At 41.1% G+C, this 18,224-nt stretch overlaps 1 protein-coding gene across 1 annotated transcript in view; it reads left to right on the plus strand.

Moving 5' to 3' along the window:
- The first annotated feature begins 426 nt into the window (after positions 1–426).
- Positions 427–18,224, plus strand: part of cdh23 (cadherin-related 23) — a 1,109,092-nt gene continuing 1,091,294 nt past the window's right edge. The window contains exons 1-2 of the mRNA XM_059946450.1: positions 427–495; positions 7,137–7,200. The gene's annotated coding sequence lies outside the window, so the exon portion shown is untranslated. The remainder of the gene's footprint in view (positions 496–7,136; positions 7,201–18,224) is intronic.

Raw genomic sequence — 18,224 nt, forward strand, 5'->3', positions numbered from 1 at the left:
AGTATGTTTGCAGTATACGACCCTAAGGTTTGTCTTCCCATGTACAGCCATGAAACAAAGAAACAGCATGGAAACCGCTCAGTGAAAACATCAAGCACTGAATGCACAAACGGCCAAAAAGAGCAAAATTCACAGAGTACAAAACACCAAACCAAAGAGTTATTGAACAGTCTAGGAATGTTCAGTTCAGTTCAGTTCAGTTCAGTTTAACACTGTGTCATTCACTGACCGCAGTCCGCAGAGCCAGTCTACCAGAACTGGGCCCCCCCCCCTTTCAAAATCGCAGTAACCAGTAACCAGAAACCAGAAGCACATCATAACATGAACGCAAAATCCAATCCACAAATCACATCAATTAAACCTTGCCCCCAAGACCCAAGACTCCAGCACAATCCTCTGGCAGCTTCAAGCGAGAGGCAGAGAAAGACATTGGTCGAACATAAGCACATTCCTCCAGGAACAGTGAGCAAGAGAGCAATTTGTCTTCTTTTCCGTGTACGTTGTTTGTCAGTCTTTGTGTTTAGTTTTTCATTGATTCTATTACATTTCTTTGTTCTACTGTGAAGGCCTGCACGAATGTGAGTCTCAGGGAAGTATACGAATCATAGACATACATGTACTGTGAAAACAAATTTACTTTTTGAACTTTGAACGTGCTCATCAAAACATTGAAACGTTGACTGAATTGCAGGATTTGTGTCAACAACTATGTCAAATATGCAGACATGGTCAAGAGGTTCACTTGCTCAGACTAAACATCGGAATGGGGAAGAAAAGTGATCTAAGTGACTTTGACTGTGGAATAATTGTTGCTGTCAGTCAGGATGGTTTGTATATCTTAGAAACAACTGATCTCCTGGGATTTTCACACCCAAACCTCTGGAGTTTGAAGAGGAAAGTGTGAAAAACTAAACAAAAAAATCCAGTCAGTGGCAGTACTGAGGGCAAAAATGCTTTGTTAATGAGAGAGGTCAGAGGAGAATAGCCAGACAGATTCAACTAACAGGAAAGCGACAGAAAATCAAATAATCATGTGTTACAACAATGGTGTGCAGAAGAGCATCTCGAAATGTACAACACGTCAAACCTTGAAGTGGACCACAAACATAAACTCAGTGGCCACTTTATTATGTACAGGAGGTACCTATTAAAATGACCATCGACTGTACGAAACTTAGGCTCATTCAAAAGCAGGGCAGGTGATTATCTGTGGGCAGATGATGAGGGATAATGTTCTTAAATAATGTTTACAACACAGAGATAGACCTTTCAGTCCAATCGTCTCTGCATTATCCTCCTCCCACCCTTCATATCACTTCATGAATATCTAACCAGCTTTCTTTGAATGCTAACAATGGTAACAACTTCCTATGGGAATGACTTTTGCATTTTCATCAGTGGTTAGTTAAAGAAGTTCCTCCTGAATTCCCTGTTAGGTTTATTAGTGACTGTGTTATATTGATGGACTTTGATTCTGGTATTGCCTCAAGTGAAAACATATTTTGCCAACTCCGTCAAATACTTACGCAACATTACTGACCCCAGTGAGGATATCCTTCAGTCTTCTAACTGTAAGCTTTTATTGCTTCCAAACAAAGCTGCTTCACATGGCTCTGTGAATAGCACTTATATCTTTGAAAAGGGTTCAAATACCACTACAGAGACTGGAATGTAAATTTTAGACAGATGTTTCAGTGCAGTAATAAAATACAGTCTCTCAGGCAGTAACAGTAGTGAGATCACTCAAGTTGAGTATTACGTTCTCCTTAAGGGTTGTCTGTTGGTGGGTCTTTAGGTGATTGTAGAGGCCAATCCGGGATCCACATACTCTGCCACTTACTGATCGCCACAGGATTTAGTCAAGTATATTAGGATGGATTTTCTTAATGGAGAATGCCTGTGTGTGACTTTGTTTAAAGTGGGAAGGCTGATACATGGGCAGCCACCACATGGTCCTTAACAGATTGGGGTCAGGGTCCTTTGCCATGAAATGCAAGATGACTGGGACTCTTCACTTTGTGGCCTTCCTCCACCTTCACTGTGCCATCATCTTCTACCAGCACCACTGTTGATGACTTGGTTGGATTGGTCTTTTTCTGAAACTTCACCCTTGACTTCACCACCATGGATGACCCTACTAGAGTGAAGCAGCAGATGGGTAAGCTCCAGATGGCATCACTGTTGGGATCTTAAGTGCTCATAAGGCTCTCCACCATGACGAAGTGATGATCCTTGGAGAAGAGTCTCGAAAATGTGATGTTAAAACAAGGCCTTGCAAATCCTTTTGGCTGAATTCAGAGGATGCCAATGCACTGTTTCTTAGGAGGGGTATAAAAGCTCTCCCTGTTGTATTAGACCTAGACAACATTTACTCCAAAACAGATATAGACAGACTGGTCTGGTTCACCACTAATAGGAATGTTTCATCTCCAACTTCTCCAGCTACCAAAATAGTAATTCTTCCTCTCTCCGCCAATGCTGCTGAACCTACTGAGGATTTCTAACCTTACCTACTTTCTCTTTCAGATTTCCAACATCAGCGTTTTCGTGCAATTTTGTGATTTAGAAAACTTTTTTCCCCATTTAAACACTAAGAAATGACAATATGAAGAATAGAAGCAAAAGTAATATCACTGCATTATGTCAACTAATCTTCACTGGAAGGAGCAGCTGTTCTTTCAGAATGGCATGGTAGTGTAATGGTTAGTACAATCACTCTACAGCACCAGCAGTCACCAATTGGGGTTCAATCCCCACTGCTGTCTGTAAAGAATATGTATGTTCTCCCTGTATCTGTGTGGGTTTCCTCCAGGTGCTCTGGTTTCCTCCCACATTCCAAAGACCTACACTTACGGATGGGGTTAGTAAGTTGTGAGGGTATACAATGCTGGTGCCGGACACTTGCAGTTTGCACCTAGCACATCCTCGCTGTTTGATTTGACATAAAGAATGAGTTTCACTGCATATTTCAATGTCTCAATGTATATCTGACAAATAAAACTAATCTTAATTTTGTCTTTATGTACAGGCCCAGATGTACTGATTCAAACAAATGTCATTACACCTCCTTCAGAGTAGGATATGCCAGGCTGAGTTCTCATGGGGGACAGAGTCTCAACCTTTACTCAGTGTATATGCAGTGTTACTTACCTGGACTGAATGCCTTTTGGTTCCTTCAGAAGAGTTCAACCGGCTTGATTCAGCCCATCTGACAATGACATTTGCTCTGCCATTAGAGTCACAACACAAAAATAAACGCTGAATTGACTGGGACTCTGTGAAGGGTGCTATAGAAATGCAAGGGGTTTTTTTCTTAATAGGCTCACACATTGCTGCCTATGGCAAATGAATGGAAACTGTTGTGGGCAAGTTATAGTAAAGTCAAACTCCTTATCGTCTTTTGATGAAGCGTCTCAGCCCGAAACATCATCTGTACTCTTTCCACAGATGCTGCCTGGCCTGCTGAGTTCCTCCAGCATTTTGTGTGTGTTGCTTGGATTTCCAGCTTCTGCAGATATTCTCTTGTTTGTGATTGAACTTCTGATAACTTCTCTTTAAGAAATGTGCTTTTGAACTCAATGAACTAACAATTTTATGATGTCTTGAAGGATTTGGTGAAATTGACTCTCAGGAACACAGGTATGGAACCTTGAAGCGGACACAGGTTGCCCATTGCTGGAAGAGGGAGTGTCAGAGCCAACTTCAAGCCAGATTAATGTGTCAAAGTCCAAGAGCAGAGAACAAACTGGAATTCAGCTCTAATACTCTGTGCCAGTCAAGGTCCCCCACCTGAACGTGTCCCATATGCCTGTTTGACCCTTCTTCCTCTTTCTTTGACGCTACCATTGGTCAGAGGTGCAGGAGACAGGGGTCCCACCCACACCACCAGGTTCAAGTACAGTTGTTAACCGCCAACTTTCAGGCTTCTAGACCGTCACAACTTCACTTGCTTCAATGTAGGACTGACTCCCCAAGCTTTGGGCTCACTTTCAGGGTTTTCAGGTAAAACAGTCCCTAGAGTTTACAGTAAACTGTGCAAAAAAAAAAAAGATCCAGTGAGTGGCAGTTTTGTGGGCAAAAATGCCTTGTTAGTGAGAGAGGTCAGTCAGAGGGGAACGGCCGGACTGGTTCAAGCTGGCAGGAAGGCAACAATAACTCAAGTAACCATGTGTTTTAACAGTGGTGTGTGGAAGAGGGTCCCTGAATGCACAATATGTCGAACTTTGAAGTGAATGGACTGCAGCAGAAAAAGACCAAGAATATACCCTCAGTGGCCATTTAATTAGGTACAGGAGGTGCCCAATAAAGTGGCCACTGAGTGTATATAATCGCCCTGAACCATGGCTATGCCTGTAAGCTTTCCTATCTTCCTGACCCCTGGTGTTCTGTTGTAAGGGATTTGTCGTAGCACATTAGGAGTGTTGTGAGTAGTTTTGGGCCCCATTTCTAAAGAAGTATGTGCTGGTGTTGGAGAGGAGGAGGTTTACTAGAACGATCCCAGGAATGAAAGGATTAACATACCTTTGCTGACTCTCAGCCTGTATTTGCTGGAGTTTAGGAGGAACTGTGGAACAGTGGAATTCCATGCTACAGACAAGCTATGGAGGAAGATGTCATTGGGCGTATTTGACCAGCAGGTGGATAGGTTCCTGGTTAGTAAGTGTGTCAAAGGTTATGGGAGAAAGCAGAAGAGTGGTGTTGAGAGGCAACACCAGCTATGATTGAAAGGCAGAGAAGACTCAATGGGCTGAATGGCCTAATTCTGCTTCCATGTGTTACGGATTTATAGCCTGGGAGAAAGAATGCATTGCAGGAAATAATGGATTGATTAGATTGCTCTGAACTGGCAATGATCAACATAGACTAAATGGAATTCTTCCAAGTCATAAGAAGGATGAGAAAAAATAAGCAAACAATCCAGTACTCTCTATTTTTTTCATAATAAAAATGTCATGGATTACAAAACCATATGATTGGCAGATTGGAAATAGTTTATCAGTCCTGCATTGCATTCAAGATGACCCAAGCTTCTCCAGTATCTTCACTTCCAAAGCCTCGTAATTTAGCAGAAAATGTGCCACATTTTCCAAGCAGCAAATCTGGATCTGTTCTCTTTGCTTTTACTGGCGGGATTACTTATTGGCTTTCATTAGAACTCCTGTTCATGTGGGTTGCAAGGGGGACATTTTAATTGCCTGGCATAAAACTTGCTGTGATGCCTAGAAGGACGAGAAAGCAGCAGGTCCTCCAAGCAACTGGTAAGCTTCCAGTGAAAATCTCATACTTGTAAGTTTGTGCAGCAACTTTAACTTGTCTCAGCAAAGGAGCAGTTGAAGTTTACTGCTCTTTGTTCAAGACACAACACCAGGCAAATTGTTATTCATGGTTTCAGTGGTAGTTTGGTGGATGGCATTTCACCTCTGAGTTAAAAGTTCCTGGGTTCTAATCCCACTCCAGTGACCTGAATATAAATATTTTGGCTGCAGCTCCTCAGCCTTAGGCAGTGGAGATTAAACTGAGCCTGCATCTAGTCATAAGAGTGGAAACGTACAAACTCCTTACAGACAGCAGCAGAATTGAACCCAGCTCGCTGGTTCTGTAAGGCGTTATGCAAACTACTACACTACCGTGCCACAAATTCTTGGTAAGGTGCGTTGAGACCTTATGAAAGGTACAAATCTTCTGTCGCAACCAGAATATGGTTAGTTGCAGGAGATTTTGAAGTGTATGGAACGGTGGCCGCACCTGTCTAACGCACTCCACAGAGTGATTTGGTTCATGACAAGCACCCTGAAAGAAGTAGTCGCAAATATAAATTTTGTTAATGTCTGTGGATTGAACAAATACACAGATTTGATATAATCGGAGCTAATGATGGGAATGCTCCAAATGGGTTTGTAGAATTAAAGTTATTTGTGATCATTTTTTTTTCGAGTAAACATAGGTTTAAAGCTTGGGGCATTCCGGAGTTCGAAGATCAATTCTGACGATACCTTTAAGAGTTTGTGTATTTTTCCCTTGACTGGTTGGGTTTCCTCCCCCAGTCCAAAGACATGCCAGTTACTAGATTAATTGGTCATTGCACATTGTCCTGTAATTAGGCTAGTGACAAATAGATAGGTTGCAGAGTACTGTGACTCATTGGGCCAGAAGAGCCTGTTCCACACTGTATCTGTAAATAAAATAAAAGAATGGAAACAATGTTGAGTGAATGTAACAAAGATGAATATATTTTCAAAAAGTATAAGGAAATCTACAATGCATTTATCAACCAAAGTTGCAAAAGATTTGGGGGTAAAAGAGTATTGATGCTGCTATTCTTAAAACAGTTTGAATGTAGTTCATTTGAAATTATTTTAGATTTTAATGTATTATGCATTGCATTTAATGGCTTTAGCATGTATATCAATACCTCATTAAGAGTCTGTTAAGATTTTCAATATGTACAATATATCTTTTTGCATTATGCATATGATATGCATACTAGATTAATCCCTGTTTATTAATTTTTCATATTTCACAAAGTATATATTACATTTTCATATGGTAGCTAATGCAATCATATTCATTTGTATTTCATTCATATTGTAAGCAAATCAGTATACTACATGATATACTGTACCTCCAATTAGTCAGCAAGCAAATTATGATTCATATTATATATTCTTAGTATTAATTTCCAATTACATTTTGAAGAAGAATTTATTTTCACCAAAGTGAGCATTGTTCACATTCTTATAAAGTTGTTTGCTATCTGATCATTTGATCAAGCATTCCCAATAAAGAAAGTAATTCCCTGAATATTGGCTCAAGAAGATAAAACAAAAATAATAGTTTTTTTGCTTTGCCCCATAAGTATTTTGATATTCTTACCATCACAATGTAGTAAATTTTAATTACTTAAGTGAGAAAAATAATCCTCTCTTTTTCTCCCTTTCTTCCCCCAACATTAACAAAGAGTTTAATTTCTTTCATCACCAAGCACAAGCTCTGAATAAAAACTAAAATTAAAATACATTATTTGATTTCCATTCGACAGTGCTAGCCACAGTTCATAGATTTGGAATTTTACTCTGCAAATCCAGGTGCTTAACAGTGAATGTATTGATTAACTTTTCCTTCCTCTGCTCTTTAAGCATATTTTTCAGTTCCTGCTTGTGGTGAAATGCCTTGTCTCCTAGCAGCTCAGAGCAGAACTTTGTGAGTAGAGAAATTATAACTTTTTACTATGGTCATAGAGTGTGAATTAATTTGTAGTTAAGGATTTGGAAAATGTAACTTATAATTTGATAAAAGAGTGGATGAAGAATTAACTACTGACAACAGAGTATTATTCTTGCCGTCATTCCAAAACCAAATGGTATTTTCTTCAATATCATTTTTGTAAATTAAAAAGCAAGGAATACAGGTAACATCATTGAGCCTGATGACATACCATCTGAGTATGCTGTGCTTAATTCATATTATTTCTGTGGAAGTATTGCTAATGTATATGATTAATTGTAAATTTTGAGTGAAAGCAGAAGATATTTCACTTGTAGAATTAGTACCTGAGATAACGAAACAAGATAGCTCCAAGATTGCCCCAAACAAGATTGCAATGCCTGAGATTAAAGGCCTGATCTATCCAAAACTGAACCAGAGAAGATTGCAAGAATTGCAGGAGGCTAATTAACTGTTGAGCCTGTTCCTCCTCGCTGATTTAGAGATCCTAACTCTGGAGTTTTGTCATTGTGCTATATTGCTTGATATCTTTGATTTGCAACAATCTATCAGACTCAGATTTAGAAATTACAGTTGAAACAGCTTCAGTTGTAAATGCAGAAGGGAGTGCTAATTTTTGTGAATATCTGTCTCAAGTAATTTCTCCTAATTTCACTGCTAAGAAGCCTGGCTTGGAAGTTTATGACAAGTGAGAATAGCTGTAGCTGTGTTTGTCACATGTACATTGAAACATCCAGTGAAATGTGTTGTTTGTGTCAATGACCAACATTGTCCGAGGATGTGTTCGGGGTAGGTTGCATGTGTCATCATGCTTCCGATGCCAACCTAGTATGCCCACACTTACTAGCCCATTATTAAGCCGTAAATCTTCGGAATGTGGGAGGAAACTGGAGCACAGAAAGGAAACCCACACATTCATGGGGAGAATGCACAGATTTCTTATCTTCTTCCTCTTTAGCTAGTCACTTGGACTTGATGATGACTTGCTTTCATTACAGTGGTTAGCTAGGTGAATGTGGGAATCACAGACTGCCACAGATAGGGAGAGGGTGCTTGACAAAGCAGGAGGGATGAGAGTGGTAATCCAGTTTGCAAACATTCCACATCTACTACCCTTTCAGTGTGTATGGACAAATTCAGGCAGTGACTTAAATGCCTTCTCAAAAATCACCCAAGATGGAAGCTTTCTCATTTTAATGAGATCTTACTTGCAAAAAGATATTGCTGTTTCAAGGGCAAATAAAGAGCGGGTGGAGATGGCAGCCTTTCCACCGTGCACTTCAAATCAAATCCATATTAACCCGTGCAGGAAATGATACAAAAAACAGCTTACGTACAGGAAATGATGCCAATGCAAAATAAACTGCAGCTTTAGAGGCCAGAACGTTCCCCACCTGGCATTCTTAGGATGTCAAACATAACTACTGAAAATAAATGTCAAATGATCATTTCATAGAAACATAGAAGACCTACAGCACAATACAGGCCCTTCGGCCCACAAAGTTGTGCCAAACGTGTCCCTACCTTAGAAATTACTAGGCTTACCTCTTGCCCTCTATTTTTCTAAGCTCCATGTACTTATCCAAGAGCCTCTTAAAAGACCCTATCGTATCTGCCTCCACCACCATTGCTGGGAGCCCATTCCATGCACTCACCACTCTGCATAAAAAACTTACCCCTGACATCTCCTCTGTACCTACACCCCAACACCTTAAACCTGTGTCCACTTGTGACAACCATTTTAGGCCTGGGAAAAAGCCTCTGACTGTCCACACAATTAATGCCTCTCAATTAATGCCTTTGACAAAGTTCCACATGGAAGGTTGCCTTTGGCAAAGTTCCACATGGAAGGTTAGTTAAGAAGGTTCAGTCGTTAGGTATTAATGCTGGAGTAATAAAATGGATTCAACAGTGGCTAGATGGGAGATGCCAGAGAGTAGTGGTGGATAATTATTTATCGGGATGGAGGCCGGTGACTAGCGGGGTGCCTCAGGGATCTGTTTTGGGCCCAATGTTGTTTGTAATATATATAAATGATCTGGATGATGGGGTGGTAAATTGGATTAGTAAGTATGCCGATGATACTAAGGTAGGAGGTGTTGTGGATAATGAGGTGGATTTTCAAAGCTTGCAGGGAGATTTATGCCAGTTAGAAGAATGGGCTGAACGTTGGCAGATGGAGTTTAATGCTGAGAAGTGTGAGGTTCTACATTTTGGCAGGAATAATCCAAATAGAACATACGGAGTAAATGGTAGGGCATTGAGGAATGCAGAGGAACAGAGAGATCTAGGAATAACTGTGCATAGTTCCCTGAAAGTGGAGTCTCATGTAGATAGGGTGGTGAAGAGGGCTTTTGGAACGCTGGCCTTTATAAATCAAAGCATTGAGTACAGAAGTTGGGATGTAATGCTAAAGTTGTACAAGGCATTGGTAAGGCCAAATTTGGAATATTGTGTGCAGTTCTGGTCACCAAATTATAGGAAAGATATCAATAAATTAGAGAGAGTGCAGAGACGATTTACTAGGATGTTACCTGGGTTTCAGCAATTAAGTTACAGAGAAAGGTTGAACAAGTTAGGTCTCTATTCATTGGAGCGTAGAAGGTTGAGGGGGGATTTGATCGAGGTATTTAAAATTTTGAGAGGGATAGATAGAGTTGACGTGAACAGGCTGTTTCCATTGAGAGTAGGGGAGATTCAAACTAGAGGACATGATTTGAGAGTTAGGGGGCAGAAGTTTAAGGGAAACACGAGGGGGTATTTCTTTACTCAAAGAGTGATAGCTGTGTGGAATGAGCTTCCTGTAGAAGTAGTAGAGGCCAGTTCAGTTGTGTCATTTAAGGTAAAATTGGATAGGTATATGGACAGGAAAGGAGTGGAGGGTTATGGGCTGAGTGCGGGTAGGTGGGACTAGGTGAGATTAAGGGTTTGGCACGGACTAGGAGGGCCAAGATGGCCTGCTTCCGTGCTGTGATTGTTATATGGTTATATCATTTTATACACCTCTGTCAGGTCACCTTTCATCCTCCATCGCTCGAAGGAGAAAAGGCTGAGCTTACTCAACCTGCCTTCATCAGGCATGCTCTCCAATCCAGGCAACATCCTCTGCACCCTTTCTATGGCTTCCACATCCTTCCTGTAGTGAGGTGACCAGAACTGAGCACAGTACTCCAAGTGGGGTCTGACCAGGGTCCTATATAGCTGCAACATTACCTCTTGGCTCCTAAGTTCAATTCCACGATTGATGAAGGCCAATACACTGTATTCCTTCTTAACCACAGTGTCAACCTGCACAGCAGCTTTGAGCGTCCTATGGACTTGGAACCCAAGATCCCATTGATCCTCCACACTGCCAAGAGTCTTACCATTAATACTATGTTCTGCCATCATATTTCATTAAATCTTTGGCAGAAGAAGGATCGTCTCAAAAAACAATCTTACTGCACAGTCTTTAACCATTCTCATGTTGAGAATTTGGACCTTGATGTTCCTGGTGGGATTCAGCAAGAATTCTGGGCTAGTTAACCATGAGGAGAGGCTGAGCAGATGATCTTGAAGCCCTTTTGTGGCATGATCAGTAGAAACATACTTCCATTGGCTTTTCTCAGTTGATCACCTGATACATTTGATCTTATTACATACATAAACATGGAATCTCCCTGTCTCATTAAATATATAACCAAGCACATTTAGTAAAGAACTTGATATCATCCATTTCTTTGGTTGTCGTCTCTGCCATCTCAACTGCTAGAACAGCTGCACTGATTTCAAGCCTTGGTCTGGTGAGATCTGGTTTGGTAGCAAGCTTTGCCTTGCCCAGGATGAATCCAACTTCACCATATCCAGCATAGAAGATACAACAAATCATAAACATGTGAAATTCTGCAGATGCTGGAAAGCCAAAGCAACACACACAAAATGCTGAAGGAACTCAGCAGGTCAGAATATGGAAATGAATAAATAGTCGACATTTTGGGCCAAGACGGTTCTTCAGGACATGCTTCTTTCTCTTGAGCTGTAGATGGTGGGATTGTTGTGTAGGTTCTTGGAATTCTCAAGTCTATAAGATCCTGAAGGGAAGAACACCACTGCTGCCACTGCTCACATTTCTCTTTCCCATTCTCAAGTATCCGAGGTCAACTCTCTTAACGTGAAGCATTCCTGGATTCTGATTGGAGCAGCAAATCCAAGAGAGTCAAATGGGCTACTGATAGTAGATAGCTTGCCACAATGTGTAAAGCATCCTTTGATATCAGAGACCTGGAAAGTAAGGGTTTCGGTAACAATGTCCAATCCAAGGCCCAGACTGTACTGCATAGGAGGAGGTCCTGTCCAAGATCAAGATTCTGTAAACCTTTGGTCAGATCTTCAGATGGAAACTGTCACATGACTTCAGCACTATTGGATGTGATCTTTTGCAGCCTGAAATTAGACTGTGCCAACATGTCTTGTGCTGCTTTCAGCACGCTGACTGCTTCACCTGCACAAGAAAATGATTTGAGACCACCATCTACATAGAAATGCTTCTCTATTTACCTCCGTGCTTCAGTCCTGAATTCCTTCTCTCCCTCAACAGCTGTCCTCTTAAGGCCACAAATCGCCACAGCTGGCAAGAGACAGCTACCAAATACATGAACTCTCATTTGGTACTCCAGAATATCACTGAACAGTTGCACATCATGGAAACACATGAACCTGAGGTAGCCTTGATGAAACTCTCTTACTGGGAAGCTGTGGAACATTTGTTCAATGTCTTTCTTCACTGCAACAGACTCAGTTCTGAAGCATATGAGGACCATGTTATTGAGGTCTAGACACATTGTTCAGTGATACACCTTTGAACCATACACTTGAATTAAAGACAATTTGTATTTGTACGAGTTTCTGGCAGTGGTTAACATCAAAGTTGGGCAAAAACCAATTTTCCTTGCTGAAATCTGGTGGAGGTGCTAATTCAACATGACTGTCCCTGAACTCTGTGTAATGATCTAATGATCTTTCATTTCTGGTTTCCTTCTTAATTTGAGACTGAAGAACATGAGTCGACTGTGAGCCTGTTCTCTGTTGTTGGGTAGGATTTGTCATGGAGAATTGGAACAGAAGGGGGGCTATCCAATTGTTTGACTCATCTTTGCTAAACTCTATTCATGATCTGAAGGAAGACCTCATCTTCAATGGAAAGTGCCAGTTTATAATCATCTTCTGAGTGACAGAAAATCAGCTTGCCAAGATCTGGTTGAGCAGAGGTCAGCACGTCAGGGCACTTGGGTTATTTACCTACAATCTTCTTATATAGATTCTACTCTCACGGGGTCTGAAATGACTCGAGTGCCCATTCTCCACTTTTAAAACTTTCAATCTAAAGTGTGTTGACAGTGGGCTGATGAGCAGCCATTGAGGCAGACTTCACCCACTGTGACCCAACTTGGGTCTAGGCGTTGGGCATAAGATGCGTTGTGCCGACCATTGCGCTGTTCATGTACCTTATGTGCATGTATAGTGTCTCTGCCAAGCATGAGGAGAATCTCAGCAGAAGAGTCAAGTGGAGGGATCATATCAGCTATGAACTTAAGATGTAAATGACTGTGTACAGCTACAGGAGTTGGGCTTTCATCCCTATTGTTGGGAATATGGTCGCACTCAATGAGGGTTAGCAAGGATAGGCCGGCCTCCCCTCCTATTGTCTCCAAGACAAATCCACTAGCTCTTACTCTAGCAACTTTCAATTTTCCAGAACATGTCTTAGAGTGTACGGGGAAACAGAGCTCTGAATACTGAATATGCCAAAGAATGGTGATTTTGCTCTGATCATCTGCTATCACAAATTTTTTACTCTGGATGTCGGCTAGACATATTATAGAGCTGGATTTGTCTTGGAAGCCTTTCCCGCATGCCTCTGTCCATGAGGAACTGGCTACGTCTGATGAATACTTAGCTGGTTCCCCACCATGCTCTGCTGTGTGTGTGCTGGAACCAGTAGTAGCCCAAGGTGCTGGCCCTGAATGAAGTGCTGATACAGGTTGTGCTGGTCACTGTTGCACTCAGTGCAGTCTCCGATAGCTTTACAGCCTTTTGCTTGGTGTGCTGTTGAAGCACAATATTCTTTTAGAATCTGCCTTCAGTCTGCAAGCATTTTCGCTCTGAATCCTGTGCATTTACTTAAGAGGTGAAGTTTCTTAAGGACAGGGTATTGTCTTTTGGGGCTCGTGTTAGAGTTTTCTACTTCAGTTTTGTTGACCGTGACAGGAGCTCTGGAGGCCTGTTTCTGAATGGGGCTTTACCGGAAGTTGAAAGCACAACACTAGTGTCATTTCACATTTCTGCATGGCACCACATGAATTCCACAAAGAATGAAAATGATGGGGGGTGGGTATGATGCTTCATTTTATACCCAAACCCTTCAGTTACCACATTTCTTGGATGTTCTTCAGTAAATTCTCCACTATAGGGTTTATTCCTCTTGCTTTGTCCAAGAAGCACAGTCCTAATAACTAACCCTCGTTATTTGCAGCTTTTAGTTCCAACAACAGATCTGTAAGCTCTTGTAGCTTCTGTGCTTCTTTGTGTGAGAGCTTTGGAAAAATGTCTAGTCTACTGAAGAGAGGTTCTTCAATTGCCCATGGAGAACCACAGGCCTCCCACGGCACTGCAAAAGCTTGACTTCCAGGACAGATAATTGGCAGACTTGTCATCATACACTTTTAGCCCTGCTATGACTAGGTCTCATTGAGTCAGACACCAAACCAAATCTAATGCATATGTGGCTCCTGAGTGAGAGTATTGTGGAGATTGACTTGCCAGATGTGTTTCCTGGGATGGATGGAAGTTCAGTCTATCCAGGTCTATGCAGATGGGATTAGCATCTTTAGCAACTCTTGTCTAGAACTTAAGAACACAAAACGTAGGAGCAGAATTAGGCTGAGGTTTTTGCCATGGTGGAACTGAAGAAAGGGGTGTTGAGGGTCTTTGCTGCTGTAGACCTTGGCTGTCAATACTCGGACTATGCAAAAGACATTTTGGCTATGTTATGTGGACAGCTTCTCCTTGTAAAGCTGGAGTACTGTGATTTTTATAGCCAAAATGTGTTTGGCCATACTCTTTAGGAAGATATATTTGTTGTTTTGATGGCAAAGCATGACTGACTCTGGTTATAGGCTCATCACTGTCTAAGTCATCTGCCACTACATACACCTTTGCCTCTGCTTCATGTTCTTCCTTGAGTACACTTAATGCAGCCTCTACATGCACTTCCTTCATATCTATACAAGCTTCCTCCATTTCCATCTCTACTTTGCGCTTGGCATAAATCGCTTTCATTCTTGCAGCTTCGGCTCTGGTGTGGACTTGTGCTGCAGCCATGCTAACCATGGACCTGTTTGAGCACCGTGAAGACTCAATAGATGCACCACATTCTGACTTCACAGTGATCAGTGTTTCTTGTGTCCGAATCTGAGATTGTCATCCATGGTACTCAAACACGTCTCCAGTCTGCAGGAGGGGCATTTGAAGATGAGTTATCTTTCCTCTCTACTGCCCTCGCAGTGTTGAGATAGCTTTTCAGAGAGTTAAACACCTTCTCAAAAATTACCCAAAATGGACTCTTTCTTCAGGGTTTTTTTTTATGAGATCTTACTTATGAAAAGATATTGCTGTTTCAAGGGCAAATAAAGAAAGGATGGAGATGAATGATTTTCCACCATGCGCTTCAAATCGAATCCAAATTAACTTGTGTGGGTAAAGATATAAAAATCAACTGACATACAGGCAGTAATGTTCGTACAAAACAAACTGTGCTTCTAGAGGCCAGAACATCACATGTTCCAAATTAAGAGAGTTGAGGTACTTGTGCTGTCTTGAATGCCCCTCCTCCATTTTGAGTGGGTCTGTCCTAGGGACTTCCAGAAGTCAATGAAAATTGACGTTTTCCTAAAGGTGGTCTGAGAACTTTCTCAAGCAATTTCCTCTGTGCTCCCAATAATCTCTTGTCTTGTTTGTGTATGTATCAAATGTCAGGTGCTGAACAGTCCATTGGAGCAAAGTGAGTGTAACTAGGGCCTCATTACTGAGAATTTTGGCCTGATAGAGGACACTCTGAAAATTAGAAAATTGTAGCTCTCGCAAGCCAGAAATTTTTTTTAAAAATACTGTCAACACTCAGCAGGTGAGGCGCAATCTGACAGAGAAATAAGGAAATTTGTGGGTAAAGAATTCTTCATCGGAGGATGTTCTTATTGGTTCAGTTATTCTGCCAGTGCCATTATAGATTTTACTGAGACACCATTGGCGATACTCTCCTAATTCTGTATCCCCTAATCAATGCAACTACTTTCTCACTTTTTATCAGCTCATTTATGTTAAAAGACTCTTTATTAAATTCTTCAAGTATACAACTAATTTTCTAACAACCTGAATCACATCCAGGATCTAGAAATAACAACATTGAAAGCCCACAATTCAGTTAAGACTTTCTAACAATCCTTTCATGCTGTTCAGCTTCTCCTGGGAGCTTGACACTTCTCAGACATTCAATTGTAACCCTGATTATTTTTGTCTCCACAGTGACACCTAAGCTGGTTGAACTCTTCTAGACTGCATTGGCATTCCTCTGGTCTGTCACTGCTTGGCTGACATTCTTTTTGTATAGGGCTTCTCGTAAATTTTTCTCTAAGAGAGCCACAACCTGTCGTAGGATTTGGAGATATGCGTGCCTCAGTGACCCGGAGGGCTTTGTGCTTTAGCTCTTGGTAGGGTCACCCACGCCAAATAGATCCACCATCCTCCAGGTTTGGGTGTTCAGCTCAGGGTTAGTAACCCTGACTAGTCAAAAAAAGGTTGTTACAGAAACAGCAGTGGAGAGTCCATCTATATCTGTGTGTGATGCTGTGGATAGACAGGCCCTAAACAACAGCAGCGTGATGGGAAGTAACTAACTCTTGTAAATTTCAGTGGAGTCCCTTTGGAGAATTTGCTTATTGCTTCTCTCAACATTTTGGAAATTTCCATCAAATCATTCCTGAGCTTTCTAAATTCCAAAGATTATTACCCTATTTTGTGCAATTCCCTTTTGTAATTTTGATAGTTTCTGGGTATCATTTTACGGAGATATTTCAGGTCAATTGGTAACTATCTCTGGTGAAAAATCATTGACTTGAAATGTTGACTGTGCATTACTCTCCACAGGTACTGACCGGCCTGCTGAGTGTCTAGCAATTTTATGAATGTCTAGCAAAAAGAAAAGCAATTTTTCTTCTACATTAGATATCTGGCTTCTGCTGTACTTTGCTTTGAAGATACCTTTCTGCTATGATTTACAGTAGTCTAGTCTATGTGAATCTGAACCCAGTTACACAGACATAGGAAGTCAGTAACTCTGATATCGGACAATGTAGCTCTGTGCTGTGGTACCTTTCATGTGCATTCTGAGGTGGTGCTGCCAATTTGGTTTGTAAAATATTGCCTGCTGATGAGGCTGCTCAGTGATGCAACAGCTAACACTGTTGGCTCACAACTCCAGGGAAATTAAAAGGGGTGAGATGGGTTGATGTAAGGCATAGACTCAATGGGTCTAATGACCTCTTTTGAAGTCATAAGAAAATATGAAAGAAATATAAGACATCAGAGATTGCTAGTGAATTATGTCCGTAACCACTTGCTGGATATATATACATACATACTTACATGCACACACACATATATGTATATGCTTTATACCATAAAACACAGGAACAGAATTGGGCCATTTAGCTCATTGAATCTGTTCTGCAATTTGATCATTTTTCTGCCTTCTCCCTGTAATCTTTGATATCCTTACTAATCAAGAACCTATCAACCTCCACTTTGAATATACCCAATGACTTGGCCCCCATAGCTGTCTGTGGCAATGAATTCAACAGATTCACCACCCTTTGGATAAAGAAATTCCTCCTCATATCTGTTCTAAAAAAATGCATTCTGAGGTTGTGTCCTCCGGTGCTGGACTCTGTCACTACCCGAAACATCCTCACTACATCCACTCTATCTAGTGCTCTCAATATTTGGTCTGTTTCTATGAATTACACCCTGCACCCTCATTCTTCTAGTGCTGTCCCACTGGAGACTATTCTTCAAATTGCCTTTGAAGCTCATGAATGGACAAGATTCTTTCACCTGCCAGCAGTCTGCTCCCAGCACAAGACATCCTTTGGAATCTGAACATCTCCCATTCTGATGGTACATCCAATCCACAAGCTGCTCTCTCAGCAAAATTGCCCCACCCACAGGCCTCAGCATTGATCACAGCAAATGGTGACAATTGACTAGATGAATAAACTTGCTCCCAAATTACTGTACTTCAATTTGGACACTCATATTATTGTTTTTACTAATTTCTTCAAATTGTCACAATAATACACTTGGTACCTTTTCTAGTGGTATACTTATCTAACTTTTGGCCATAGCTTTTCCCACGTTTGATTATGCCCTCTGTTATGCTCATTAATTTTAACGTTTATACTTTAATATTTTTTCTCTGATATTATTCAGGATTTGCATAAATAATTTACGTAATCAATCCATGCTTTATATGTCCTTGACAGCCCTGTGACTGCAGATTAAGGCGCAGCCCACATTTCTAAAAATATTGGCCCAATAATCATAACTAATTGTAATATGTCATTTATCCCGAATTTGTGCTATTGTTGGCAAATATTTGCATGTTTAATCGGTTGAACGTGTACGGAAAATGAAAGCATCCCATATGTTGTTGCTGTAGTTCTGGTGCTCTGGCTTAAATGCAAAGATTTAAACAATTACAGTGTTGAACCCTACAACTGGGGAATAATAAGGAACTTAACCTCCACTCCTTTTTCTCACTACCCGACCTGATGTTTCGAAAGAACATTCTACTTTACCAACTCATCAAAGGGTGGTAGATGAGACAGTAATTAAAGCGCCGGTTCTGTTTGGTCGCACAGTATCTGCTCTTCGCAACTGATTTGTTTTTGTTTTGATTTCCCTCTCTC

Source organism: Hypanus sabinus, chromosome 21, assembly GCF_030144855.1.
Source record: "Hypanus sabinus isolate sHypSab1 chromosome 21, sHypSab1.hap1, whole genome shotgun sequence".
Lineage (NCBI taxonomy): Eukaryota > Metazoa > Chordata > Chondrichthyes > Myliobatiformes > Dasyatidae > Hypanus > Hypanus sabinus.